This window comes from Corvus moneduloides, chromosome 18 (genome assembly GCF_009650955.1).
Source record: "Corvus moneduloides isolate bCorMon1 chromosome 18, bCorMon1.pri, whole genome shotgun sequence".
In the NCBI taxonomy this organism is placed as follows: domain Eukaryota; kingdom Metazoa; phylum Chordata; class Aves; order Passeriformes; family Corvidae; genus Corvus; species Corvus moneduloides.
In genome coordinates, this window is record NC_045493.1 from 283595 (window position 1) to 298728 (window position 15134).

Below are 15134 nucleotides of genomic sequence, written 5' to 3' on the forward strand. Positions count from 1 at the left end.
CATGCTCTAAAAAGGCGGAACTAAGGAGTGGCTCCCGGAAAAGTTTGAATATGCATAGAGAACAGACAGTAAAAATGGTATAAAAAGGACTATCCCCGGGCATCAGGTGTGCTCTTAGCAGAGCGCCAAGGCACCCGGCCGTTACCTCTTTGCTTTATTTTATGTGTCTCTTATTGTCTTTGTATTAAACTTTTTAAATTCTCACAAGAGGGTGAACCTCGTTTTTCACAGTAGACAAGATATATCAAACTCCACAGGTGCAGCGGGAACCCCGGGACCTCTCGGCGGGCAGGAAATGAGGAGCTACAGTGTAGCACAGGCTCGAAGGAACGGCAAAGGAACAGCGGGGGCAGGGCAGCCGCGGCCCGGCTCCCAGCAGGGCAGGGAAAGGCAGGCTTGGGATGCCGGGGTTTTCCCCTGAGGCACTGGAGCAGATGGTGAGAAAGTCCCTTTTTAGTGAGGTAGGGTGTTAAATAGGGTCCCAGTGTAACAGCCGCTCCAGCAAGCAGAGCTCCACTCATGGTAGAAGGAAGGCAGCAGAAGGCAGAACCCTGCAGTGGTGATGAATTCTCCCCGCAGCGACCGCAGTTCCTCTCCCCTCCGAACGCCGAGAGCACAGGAGAGCTAGGGGCTCCACCCAACCCCTTTTCCCCAGTCCAAATCTTGTGGCATCTCTGCCCTACATGAGAAAACCCCAGGTAAAAGAGAGTAGCCAGCTGGACCCCTCCCCCAAGCTGTGGCCAGGTCTTTTGTCTCTCTTGAGGATCCAGTTGTTATTGTCTCCTAGCAACACGTATTGGGAAAATTCTTTAAGAGAAAAAAAACAAAAGCAGAACTCCTAAAACCCCAGCAGCTGGTCACCTAAAAACTGGGTGAGGCGCGCCTCCAGCTCCTCTTGCCTTGGGCCAGCCCCAGACCATGGAAGGACCCCGGACGAGTCCCCTGTCCTGTATGGAAAATCATGCTGTGAGAAGCCAGTGTCCATAAAGGAGACAGAGGAGTCCTGCAACTTTATTAGAATAAAGGGAGAGAGTCCACTGGGGCATATGCCTGGGTTTTTTTTTCTCGAGGTTTTGGAGGACGCAGCCTCCTTTTATCCTAAACTCCTGGCTGCGTGTTGCCCTCTTTCTTTCCCTGTTGGCTGAGGTACTAGGAAGGTACAGCCTTCCTGAACTGCCTATTACCACCCCCCCCACACCCTCCTTCCCCCTTGAAACTGTCATTTTCCCCCAAAGTTCAGAAACTCAGGGTTGTGTGGACCCATTTGTCTATTTCAGGAGTCAAACCTAACCCTAACCCAGCTCTGGATTCTGTAACAAACCTGCAGCTTGAAGTTGATAGAGACATTTAGACCCATTTCAAAGACATTAACACTCATACCTTGAGCGTTTGAATTGTTTGTAAAGACATTAGCACACATCTTTCCTATCACCTTCACTGCCTCCCTTGTCACCTGGTGGTCAGCTCTGTGTCTTCTGTGTTCCCATCTTCCTCCTTTTAATAATACATCCTGGTTGCACTGATGATCCTCAACCCTTTCAGGTGCAGAGACACACTCATAGTCTGTTTCCACAGTGTCGTGGTGTAGGAATGGTATTCCCCAATTTAGTGCCCCCACTGAAACACTCCAAATTATGCACCACCCTGCGGGTGGCTGGAGAGGAGAATTGGAGGCACAAAAGGTAAAAATCATGGGCTGAGATGAGAATAATTTACTGGAAACGACAATGAAATAAGAAACAGAACAGTAACAGAAACAGTATTAATAACAGAGTGTACAAGATGGGAGCAATTCACATGAGTACTCACCATGTGGAATCTGATGTTACCCTGATCACAGGCTTCACGTTACACCACCAGAAGGGACCCCTTCCCCCACCCTGTGCATGATGTGAGGTGGTACAGAATGACCCCAAGTCCTGGCCATGCCCCTCCTGGCTACTGCAAAAGCTAGCCCTATCATGGCTGGAACCAGGACATGGAGCAATGTGCTCTCCATGCATTTCAGAGAAGGAATAAATAAAACATAATTCCTGAACCAGAGGCCTCATTTCAACCCACAAATCCCCAGAGAGGTGAGAAGCATGTCACCACTTCCCAGAAGCTCCTTTGAGTTTCCCAAAGTTGCCGTCTCCACTTAAGAAAGTCTGAATTATATCTGAGCTTGACCCAAAAAATCTCTTTGTAGATCCTGGCTGCCAGAGCAGACTGTCCTGCCCTGACTGGCATGTCCAGCAGCAGGAGATTTGGAGCAGTGATGGCATTCAAACGGTCTAAAAAGGAACTGACTTTATGGATGTGAAAAAAGGGATTTAAAAATAGCCTTCTGATTTTCTTCTGAATGGGCAGCAGATGCTATTGAGTCAGACTTTCCTTGAAGATGCAGGGACCTGTGTCTCTGCTATTTTTTGTGGCTCTGTCACCTGGCTCCTGTGGAGTCAGGTTGCTTGTTTACTTTTCCAGTGAATTTTGTTCATTTTGGGTAAATAGGCTGGAGGGAAATGAGGGCAAGGTTTGATATTGGGTTCATGTCAACATCTGCAGTTTGCTGTGGCTTGTGCATGAGAACAGGCCTTTGCAGAGGCAGCCTCTGGAGCAGCAGAGGCTCTGTCAGGCGGGCAGACAGGTCTGAGGCATCAGCACTGGACTGTGAACCAAGGTCTCTTCTTCCTGTAACTTCTCACCAGGTGTGACACTGGTTGTCCACTGCTTGCATCTGAGTCAGCCAAGCAGGGCAGGGCTGAGACTGGATGGTTCAGATGACTGCTCTGCACTGTGGATTTTGCATTAAAAGGTCAGGATTTGGGTGCTGGTGAACCTGGCTGCCCTTCAGTAATGGGAAATCACAGAATCACAGAGTGGTTCGGGGTTCAGAGGGCATTGCAGGCCTTTGGCATCCTTCCTGAGAGCTCAGAAACTGGCAGATCTGAAGGTGGCAACATGGGATCATGAAAATTGCCAGACTGCACCGTGCAGTGTCCTGCATGCAAGGGTCACACACCACGTACCGGAAAGCAGCTGAGTACTGTGTGAGTCACCCTGGTGTTTGATCACATCCTGAGATGACATCCCTAGCGATGATTGGGTCAGAGAGCTCTGCTGATGACCAGTCACCTGGGTTATATCTGGAGCACACTTTGCTATTAACCTGGCAGGCTAATATAATCAGATAGAACAGGCCAGCTCTGACCTCTTGCATCCCACCCTGGAGCGGTTCAGGTGGTGGGTGGGCCCAGCTGGCCAGCTCCTGTCCTGGTGGAGCAGAGCAGGGACAGCCATTGCCATCCACAGCTGTCAGAGGTGCAAAGGGCTGGAAACTTACCCAGGGAGCCTGGGTCTGACCTGCTGGGCTGTGGTAGTGCCTAGGGGTCACCATAGTAGCTGGGAGGAGTGTGCAGGCAAGGAGAGGCTGGTGGTGTGGAGCTTCAGCTTGAGAAGTGAGAGAAGGAAGAAGGATGCTAAAGAAAAGCAGAGGAACACAGGGGAGAACAGGGGACTTTGGAGGGAAGGAAGAATTTGGCCATTTCTGGAGAGAGGTCTCCAAGAAGCTGAAGAGGTCCTGGGCAGGTGGCAGGCTGAGGGATGGTGGATTGGGACTCCTTGGTCCCTATGGCTACTGTACCTGTGAGGTGGATGAAGTGGGGGAGATGCACCATCTGCACGACCCCGGGCTGCACTTCCAAGTGGAAGAGGGATCTGGTGGCCACCTGGTCAGCCTTGCTCAGGTGCCTGTTTCAGGTGTATCTGTAGATGATGGTCCTTGCTGACTTCTGCCCAAAGCTAAGGCCTGTGATGGAGCACTGAAGGTCACCTTCACCAGGGAGGTGGCTCTGCAGGTGGGAGGGATGACTGGCTTCTGGAAGGGGCTCCTGCTTGGACTGACAGCTCTTACCAGGTGAGGTACCTCAGAAAGTGTTAGCTTATCTCTGGAAGATGTACTTCCGGAAGATTGTGCAACACACATATGGCCAGTTTGGGTCTGAATGGGGTGTTTTGCACTGGGTGCTGCTTGCAGGGGTGTGCTGGGATTTACAGGGAAGCACTACACAGCTTGGCATGGAAGATCAGAGCCTTGCAAGCATCACTGTCATCAGTGAAAAAAATCATTGACTGGCACTTCCTATACCCTGGGACCTGAAACAAGCACTGTCCATGCCTGAGGCTCACAATCTCTTTCATACAGATCTCCGTGTGCAGGCATATGTAAGAGACGGTCCGAAGATCCCTCATCTGCCTCATGATCATCGCCAAGGACAGAGACTGAGCACAGGAGTCCTGGCCTAGCTGAGGTGGGGTGTCTGCCAAGTGTTGCCTGCAGGTGTGCCCGCTGGGAACTGGTACACATTCCTGAGGACACCTGTCCTGTTATACCTGTCCTGTACCTGTTTTCCCAAAGCAACGGCCCCATAACAATGGCTGTAGATTTCCCCACCTCTTGGCCAGTTGCCCCTCGCTTCTGGGAAGGACTATAAAGGGACTTTCTGAAATAACTGAGATGAGATCTCCCCACGGAAAGAAGACGAATCTATTGGCAGAAGACCACAAGGACTTTGTCTCATCCTTTGGTAGCTATTCTTCCTCTTTCTTCCTCTCTACTCCTTTACTTTGTTTTCTTTATCTCTCTCTCTCCCCTCTATCACATTACTGTGTTGTGGGCACTTAATAAAGGTGCACTCTTTTGATTAAGACTGAAATCCCTTGTGTCCTTTTGCACTCTGTGATCTATAAACGAACCATCAGGACCCTCACTTGTATTAGCAGATTGTGACATTAAACTGGCATCACGGACAGGATTTCTGACAGACAGAAGGGGTTGCAAGGTTGTGTGTAGTCTGTAATAGGGGAAGGATGTTTCGCTCCAGCCACACCTAGCCCGACACCCTGAAAAGGGTGAGCGGTGTCTAGAAAGCAAGGGGGGTGACTCGAATTTCCCGCAAACTGCACACGCCTAGGTGAAAAGCACCCCATACTCAGCTGAGGGCTCTGTCTTCAGATTTTTCACAAAAAGATCTCTTAGCGTAAAAGGGGGAACTCTTTTGGTGTGTGTGTGTGAATTTGGACTGCTCAGTGTAGCGAAGAGACAACCATAAGGAACTTAAGGAGTACCTCCCAAGCAGATCTGGTCTCTTCACCCACCCAGGGAAGCGAAGGGAGACACAGCGAAGCTGTGTGTGTCGCAGTGTGTAATTAAGTTTTACCTCCCTGTGGTGGTTTTGATCCCTTCCTAAAATGACTGAAAACCCTAGTGCAAAAGTTGAAGCTGCATTTTATGCTCTGCTAGCAAAACATAATGCCCAGTCCTCTCCGGGAGGGGAAGAATGGGCTCAAAATAACTGGCTTAATTTGGAGAGTGTGACTGATAGAGTATGTTCATTACAACATGAGACAAAATTTAAATTTGGCCAAAATAAAGCCATAATCTGCTCTGTTTTAGGAGCATGCCTTACAGCAGCTATAGATCACCGCTTTAAACGATGCAGTGAAGAGAAAGCAATCATAGATTCCCTTCAAAACCTAGTGGAGATTTTACAGAAACAATTAGATGAAGAAAGGAATGAAAATCATTTGCTGCGGGCTGCTTTAAAAGAGGAATATTTTAAGAATTCAAAGAATGCTGACCCACCAAAAGAGACAGAGGAAAAGGAAACTCCTCACATTAACCAAATATACCCCCAGAAAGAACTAGAGCTAGCGAAAAATTGTGGGGAAAACTGCTGCTCTCGTATGAGACCTCTAATTAAAACAGAATATAATTATATCAATGATGAAGATTTTGAACCGCATATCACCACTAAACAAATACCATACACTGCTGTTGAATTGGCTAAGTTAAAAAAGGAGTACGGGCGGCTCCTCCATGAATCTGAGATGGAATATGTTTTCTGAGTGTCCCTCACTGGAGGAGACCAAATTCTATTAACTGAACAGGAGGCCAGTGGATATTGGGGACATGGAGTTTTCTTAACAACAGGAGACAAACATGGCACATGGTCCCTGACTCAGCGCGCAGCTTTCTGGGCTGGGGCACTCAATCCTTTAGAAAGGGGAGACCCTTTTGCTATAGTTGGTACCCCCGATCAACTTCTAGAAAGCGTCCACAAAGCCGCCTGTCTGCAAATGATCCATGAAAGGAAATTAACTCCTGGATATGAATCCCCGATGCAATTGCCTGTGAAGCCTGAACTGATGACTCCTTTAATTCGAGGCCTTCCAGAATCACTCAAAGTTACAGCAATTGTCCTTCAAAAAACCATAGCAGCTGTAGGTCCTGTAGAAAGGCTGGATAGATTCCTCGGAAACCCGAGAGACTGAACTGGATCTACCATTCCTGGGTTTACTCCGTATTCAACCCCCTCTCAGCCGCCAGGTTCACAATCAAATTCGCCTGCCGGTGATCGCAAAGTTTGGACATGGAGTGAGGTTGCAGAAGATCTGATTAATTACAGTAGAAAATACGGACCTATAAAAATCCCAGAGGAAAAATCAGAAAAAACAAAAGGTGTCAGGTACATTAGGGCTCCTCATAGTGAAAAGTCAGAAAATGTAAAACAGATCCCTAACCGTCAGCATTGGTGGTTATTAGGTATCAAAAAGGGGGTCCCCAGAGATGTGATGGATGGCTTACTGTAGAGGGATTCCTTGTGGAATATAGGATACCCCAGGAGGGCTTGGGCATCCCAGGGTTGTTGCAGAAGTACCCCTGACAGGGCCTCAGGCTGAAAACAGGCTTGCTAGGCACCTGCTAGCTGGCAGCCTTGAACAGCCTTGGGTAAAGGTATACACTGGTCAGCTCCCCCGCTGCTTAGAGGCTTTCTCATGGGAAAGGGGCATGAACTTTGGAAAAAAGTATAACTTGGTGTAACAGAATAATAAAACTGGAGCACGATGCTCAAATCGTATCGGTGTTCGTGTCGTGACTCTGGCTGGATTCCCCTGCTCCCGGGACTTCCCCCTGCTACACGTGGCGCCCGAACGGCAGGGACCCGAGTGAGTTTTGCTTCAGGCAGGTTCGCTTCAATGCGGTAAGACTCCGTATTTCATCGTATCGGTGTGGTGGAGCCAGGGGAACCAGAGCGGGTGGCCCCGAAGCCGAGTAAAGCTGGGGGCCCGGTCTCAAAGCAGAATAGAAGGCCGGAGGATAAGTCCCAAAGCCGAGTAAAGCCGGGGGCTAAACCTCAAAGCCGAGTGGCCGGAGACGGTATTTTCGCGCAGCTGAGCGAATACCCGCAGCACAGAAGCTATGGACTATGGGGCAGGACCTCGACTCCTAGCTAATATTCTCTCTATGAGAGGCGAAATTGTAAAAGACTGAGATCTGAATGCCCTCGTTACGTGGGCCCGGGAACATGGATTATTGAGTTACACTTCGCTTTTGTTCTCAACCTAAGCGTGGGGGGAAGTTGGATATAAATTGTGGCTGTCCACGATTGAGGGAGGAAAGGCAGCTAAAGAAGCTAAAGCCCTCAGCTTAACCTGGAGGGCAGTAACTGGCACTCTCGCAGAGATGAACTCAGAGAGGACAGTGGCTGTGGCTGCCATAGAGGCTGTAGGGAGTAGCAGCTCTGGGAAAGGAACAGACGGGGGTCTTATGGAGCGGCGGCCAGAGACCAGGGTGCAGTCCAGGGTAGCACGGTTCTTCGGGCTGGCTGTGAGAAGACCGATTAAAGGCACAACAGCATCCGTCCGCTCACTGCGGGAGTTGCTCAATTCAGCAGGGCAGGATGTTACCCCTCCAACATCTGAGGGAGAAATGGCTGCGAACGCGGAAGCTGAGCCGCCAGACCCAGGGGGTGGAGCACAGGCGGGCCAAGGAGACACAGGCAGTCCTGCTGTCCCGCCGAAAGCGGCAGAGCAACGCAGAGGTCCTAAAACCCAGCCAAAAGCAGCAGAGAGTTCACCCCCTCCGCCGAACAGCGGGACGTCCGGCAGCAGCGCGGCTTCTGCAGTTTCGTCTCCTGCAAAGCCAAAGCCGGCCGGGGCGGCCCGGAAGCAGCCCCAAAAGAAGGAGAAGTATCAACGAATAATGCAAAAAGTAATCAAAAAGCTTGCTAACTTATCTACACAAAGCATTTTGCAGTCTATCTTTACAGCAGATGTCCTGTGTTCAAAGGACTACATCAACATCGCACAGTTGTTGTTAACCCCTTCACAGTTCCTGCTCTGGGAACGAACATGGACTGCAATGCTACAGAATGTCCTGCAACAACAGGGACAAGTCATCACTGCATCACTGACCAGGGCTGTGTCCGGCAAAGTGGTGCCGTGCTACAGGACCCCGAAACGAGAAGGCGCAGTCAGCATCAGCTCCTGAGGAAAGTGACGCCACTACTTCAACAGCTGGAACTCTGAGACCTGTCCCGAGGAGCCTTGGGAGAGGCTGCAGACGTGGCTGAGTGAAGGAGCTGAGGACTTGCCAGATCCACCACTCTCCGTAGCAGGAGAAATAGCGAGACTCTGGGGTGAATGTAACAGCTGCCCTAGGTGGTTGCTAGTGACTTGTGGTGGGTGTCAGGGAACTTTCTCCAAAGACAAAATTAAGAAAAAGAATTGCATAAATTTTTGGGTATAGCACCAAACACAGAGGTAGAGTGAGAAATTGTTTTTTGACTGTCTTGAGACAAGAACATCAGTGGACATTTCCAATCAGCTGTCCGCCCATTTAGACCGAGTGAAGGCAGTCAGTTTGGCTAGCATCTATGTTTTTACCTGGTACTTAGCAGCCAGAGCTTACGCTATTTTGCATAAACTTGCTTGCTGGGAGAGGGATAAGTTAAACATAACTTCGCAGATGCTTGACGAGCTAAGCGTAGATGTTACTAGTGTTAGACATAAAATATTACAAAATTGAGCAGGCATTGATTTTCTACTACTAGCTCACAGCCACGGCTGCGAAGAGTTCCAGAGTATGTGCTGTATGAATCTTTCTGACCACTCTGTCCCAATTCACAAGCACCTCTCTGACCTCCAGAGGGGCCTACACATCTTTCAGGAGACAGACGACCCTATTGGAGATTGGCTTAAGGGTCTGGGTATCACCAGATGGCTGTGTACCTTGGTAGTAGAAGGCTGCCGATTGCTATTTGTAGTTATATTAGGTTTAATAATACTTGGGTGTATTTTTTTGCCTTAAAGCAGGGCTGCAAAAAATCATCGACCAGACCCGGGTTGCCCAAAAAGAAAACGGAGGCTGTGTAGAGGGATTCCTTGTGGAATATAGGATACCCCAGGAGGGCTTGGGCATCCCAGGGTTGTTGCAGAAGTACCCCTGACAGGGCCTCAGGCTGAAAACAGGCTTGCAAGGCACCTGCTAGCTGGCAGCCTTGAACAGCCTTGGGAAAAGGTATACACTGGTCAGCTCCCCCGCTGCTTAGAGGCTTTCTCATGGGAAAGGGGCATGAACTTTGGAAAAAAGTATAACTTGGTGTAACAGAATAATAAAACTGGAGCACGATGCTCAAATCGTATCGGTGTTCGTATCGTGACTCTGGCTGGATTCCCCTGCTCCCGGGACCCCCTCCTGCTATAGCTTACCCCTTGATAAATTGAGTAAGGTAGCGTCTAACTGGCACTGCCGAAAACCCATTCTACCAACTCTGTCAGTTCAACCCAGTGCACCCCTCCTCCCTCAGAATCTGGGCAGTGAGTCAAAGCAACCTCTCCCTCAAAGTCCGTGCAGTGAGCCAAAGCAACTTCTCCCTCAAAACCAGGGAAACTAGACCCTCCGTCTCTTGTCAGTGGGCAAAGAAACGGAGCATGGGTATACCTGAGAATGCTCACTAAAAATGAAACAGGAGATACAATGATCACAGCTATTACAGGCCCTAAACAGGCACCTGTAACTTTTCTGATTGACACTGGGGCACAAATTTCTGCGCTGACAAAGAAAGATGCCCAGAGGTGTGGAATTGTTCCAACAAAGAACCGATACTGTGTTTTAAGTGCCTTGGGAACAACAGAATCTATGAATGTGGCCTTAGTCAAGCTCACTTTGCCTGGAGAAGAAAACCAACTCTCTATCAATGTGGTGATTGGAGATATTCCAACCAATTTATTAGGGATGAGTGCCCTTGCTGGGAGGCAGTGGGAAGACTCAGAGGGTCTTCTGTGGTCTTTTGGCACACCACGTTTTACCATCACACTGCTCCAAGCCACACCCTCCCTACCATTCAGCAAAGTAACTAATGTGAAACAATACCCCCTTCCCCTGGGTGCCAAAGAGGGTATCAAACCAGTGATACAGGAGCTGCGAGAATAAGGAGTAATAGTTAATACTCATTATCCTTTCAATTCTCCGGTGTGGCCAGTGCGAAAGCCTAATGGGAAGTGGAGGCTGACGATATTTTCTCAGGCTAAATGCCAACACAGACCCTCTTACAGCAGCAGTCCCAAATCTAGCAGAATTAATAACATTGATTCAAGAAAAGGCTCATTCAATCATGCCACTTATAGATGTCAAAGACATGTTTTTTATGACACCTTTACAGCCAGAAGATATGGACCGCTTTGCTTTCATATGGGAAGGACAGCAATACACTTTCACTAGGCTTCCCCAAGGGTACAAACATTCTCCTACCCTGGCTCATCACACTTTAGCCCAAGAGTTAGAAAAAATACCTAAAGCTGACAATGTAGCTGTTTATCAATACATTGATGATATCCTTGTGGGAGGAGATGAAATAGAAGAAGTGAGAGATACCCAACAGAAAATAATCTCCCAGTTAGAAAGCCTTGATTTGCAAATTCCCTCAGAAAAAACCCAAAACCCTTCACATGAAGTGAAATTGTTGGGAATTTGGTGGAAAGGAGGTATGACATGTATCCCACCTGATACCCTAACCTCTTTAGATCAGATTAAAATGCCTGAACCCAAAAAAGATCTCCCTATTGTAGGAGAAGTACTGTAGGTACAAAAATGCTGCTAGCGAGGATTTTCTTGTTAGTTTCTAAGTCCGTGAGAAACTTTCCTCTCTCACAGAAGAGGTAGCAGAGTTATGTAAACAACCAAGCCACCTGCAACCTTGAAAAGTCTTGTTTATGGTACAGTAGAAAAATATTTTGACAATGGATGTTTTAGGATTTTAGCCAATCACCCCAAGGGGTGGCTGATCCTTTGTCCAATTAGACTATGAAGAAAAAAGTCTATAAAAGAGTTTGTAAAATAATTAAATAAATCAATCTTGCTGCAAATTCCTGCCTGCTGGATCTTCTCTCCTCCTCCTCCCTATGGCTGCGGGACACGGTGATATACCCTAGGGCCCAGGCCGGCGGTAATAAAGTACCACTAGTGCTAAAAACCCCTCTGAATAAATGTGCATGGGTAGCCTCTGATGCCCTAGGGAGAGAGCATCGGATACATACATGCTGGATAATTCCATCATTCTAATTTTCTGCCTTTTGGTGGCAGACTCTGTTGTGTTTACTTTTCACAGAAGAACTCCGAGGGACGTGAATACCACATAAACCATGATAAGACTGGTGATACTTTTCTGCATTCTACCACAACACCATGGCCAAAAACCAGCTGAGTGGCTGTGGTCTGAAGCTACCATTAGGTACACTAGTGCTCTAGGATCCTATCCCAGAGACCATCGCCCGAACCTAGAGACTGTACTACTGCACAACTCTGAGGTATACCGCCCAAGTGAATGGGGATGCAACTTGAAGGATCAGACTAGAATCCTAAAAGGAACAATTGGTGAAAAAATTAAAGTAGGATGCAGAAAAGTAGATGGATCTCTTTACGAGAAAGCTTCCACCATTGCAATCGCCGGAAATTTTCCCTATCATTGTGTTAGGACTGAACCATGATGGAGCTGCTCTCTATCCTTTCGAGCATAGAGAATGGGCCTGTCAAATTGGTGAGAAGTGGCAAACTGTTAATTTGGAAACTTGTATTGTCTGGGAACAACAAGGGTTCATCTGTGAAAGTAATGCAATTAGAGCTCAAAACATTTGTTTAGACACAGAACAAAATATCCGTCATTTTGAAATTCACCCTAACAAGATTCCTGAAACAGTGCTTGTGTATATAGGCAATGGATGTGCATGCTTAAGAACTGCTTGTGATAAGGTATTGATAGAAAATTTAGTAGTAGATACTAAAAATCATTCAAATTTTTGTGTTTGTAACTTTACTAAAATCATAGGATATGATTTTTCCTATTTAGTCCCAGTTACTTCTTATCACCTTTTACAGTCCAATTACACACTGATCCACCAATTATTGCCTACCCCCATTGGGATGAACCTTACTTTGGTAAAGCAATTGTTGCTTCACCAAGAGTTATTTGGAATTTTGGAAAAGATCAAGAAAAATGGACAGAAAACCTTGGTAACTGTTCATCACAATGTGAAAGAAATTCATCGTATTCTAGAAAGAGTAAAGAAAGATGCTGAACACGGGTGATGGGATACTCTTTTTGGGTGGTCACCTACTGCTACAGGTGTCCTGAAAAAATTGTGTCATCCCATCACTGTTCTCTTGATTTTAGTTTTGATTGGTTTTGTTTTATATTTGATTGGTTTTGTTTAATCTTATACATCATGAATTGGAGAATGATGAAACGGTTAACACAATTGACATCTGTAATAGATGTCCACAATTTGGTCAATATCCCATCCACTGTGGATGCACCTAAGGTTATTGACACGAGATGAACTACACGAGTATTAAAATAAGATGGGATAAGAAATTAGAAAAAATTACTTATTCCTTCTTTTGTTTCCTTCTTTTTTCTTTTTCTTCCTTTCTTATTTTTTCTACCCTTTTCTGAGATATGCTACCAACGTTGACGAGTCCTGAAGACTTCACAACAACACTACGAAATCATGCTGATGGAGCTCTCCTGATGACAATCATGAGTCACAGGGTGGTGTAAGAGACGGTCCGAAGATCCCTCATCTGCCTCACGATCATCGCCAAGGACAGAGACTGAGCACAGGAGTCCTGGCCTAGCTGAGGTGGGGTGTCTGCCAAGTGTTGCCTGCAGGTGTGCCCGCTGGGAACTGGTACACATTCCTGAGGACACCTGTCCTGTACACCTCTCCTGTACCTGTTTTCCCAAAGCAACGGCCCCATAACAATGGCTGTAGATTTCCCCACCTCTTGGCCAGTTGCCCCTCGCTTCTGAAAAGGGCTATAAAGGGACTTTCTGAAATAACTGAGATGAGATCTCCCCACGGAAAGAAGACGAATCTATTGGCAGAAGACCACAAGGACTTTGTCTCATGCATTGGTAGTTATTCCCCCCCCTTCTTCCTCCTCTCTACCCTTTTACTTTGTTTTCTTTATCTCTCTCTCTCTCCCCTCTATCACATTACTGTGTTGTGGGCACTTAATAAAGGTGCACTCTTTTGATTAAGACTGAAATCCCTTGTGTCCTTTTGCACTCTGTGATCTATAAACGAACCATCAGGACCCTCACTTGTATTAGCGGATCGTGACAGCATATCACCCACTTGGGCCAATGCCACTAGAGGGAAGGCATTGGTTCATCCCTGCAGCCCCTGGACAGGAGAGGTACTGGGGTGGCCATGCAGAGCAGTTCCTGGAGCTCCAAGCTGTGTTTCACCTACTGATTTTTAGGTTATATTTCATAATTGGAAGTTCCAGATGAGGAAGTTTCTGTTTCCCAAGAGAGAAAACGTTGTTGGCTGCTCACTTTTTTTTGAGTAAAGCCTGGGTTGATCTGCCTGTACCTGGGTGTAGCAGCAGGGAGGAAAGTGGCCACAGGCAGCTGAAATGTTTAGTGAGAACAAATTAGGGATACAAGCAAATGGAATTTGCCTTCTCAGGAACTTAAAAACTGGTGCAATGTGTGCTGAGTTAGTGCAGTGAAAACAATGAGACTCATCTGGAGGAAGAAGAATTGCTGTGAGTAACAGGTTCTTAAAGCACATCTGACCCTTCTTGTGACAGCGAGAATCGGTCCTGGGTTCCCTACTTTGTGTGTGACAGTGCCTTGCCAGGACCAGCAGAGGCCTGACCTGCTGGAGACAGGAGGAGAAGTCTGAGAACATGAGCAGCATCCCCACATCAGGTGTGGTTCTGACCCTGCTCCTTGCTCCTGCAGAATGGAACCAGGCTGGCATGGGTGCTGAGCCTGCCTGGCCCACCGTCAGGTTCCGTCCCTCTCCTAGGATTGAGGGCAGCTCCTGCCACCTGATGTGGTGCTGCTGTGACAATGTGTAGCGCTGGACCCCCATCCACAGGGCTGGCTGTGACCCATGCGCTGCAGCCCTGCCTTCCCTCAGCCCTACAGTGCTCCTTCCTCAGGCACCTCAGCCTCAGGTGAGGCTTCCCCTCTGTGCTCCTTGAGGAGCATCTGTCAGAAGTGTGTGAGAGCCAGTCACCAGCTCCTCAGTCTGTGTCTGGAACAACAGGAAGACATCGTCCTTTATGCCTCATATTTTTGAGAAGAAGCCATTCTCCAGCAATCTTCACCCAGCCTTCCTGAACCCATGAGCCGCACAAGTCCCCTCAGGTGCCACAGTATACTCCTGCATGTGCTGTGACTTCCACATCCTCCCCCCATGACCCTGCAGCTCCAGCAGCCCTGCTCACCAGGCTGTCAGTGAGGACCAGGGCATGACCTGACCTGATGATTCCTTGTCTTCTCACACCTCCCTGGTGCACACACAGCCACGGCCACTTGGCTCCTTCCCTCCTGCCATGATGATTTTTTGCCTTTTCTACCCCTTTTATATACCTTTTTACAGCTTTTTGTATTCTTAGTGTTTTTTAGCCTACATTCTTAGACTTATTTTGTTAAGTTAGGAGACTAAGCATCTTAGAAGCCTGGTAGTTAGGGATCAGAAAACCCCAGACACCAAGGTCCTCTCCAGAATGTTTACATTTTGTAAACTTAGATAGGACCATCCAGGGGAAGGTTCCTTGGGGAGGGGGGCTCACTCGAGCCTCTCATTAGAGAATCTTTGATAGATATGCTAATTAGTAAGACTTATAATGATATACCCAGTCTATTGTGTGTGTGCATTGCGGTGTGCATTTAGGTGTATTTGTCCTGGGTTACAATGTAAGATGTGCCCACAAGGATGTATTCTATCACCATCTTCATGAGCTGTTAAAACCAGGTGGGGTAGTGCTCCCTGCCTCCTCCCTCAAGACTATGTCC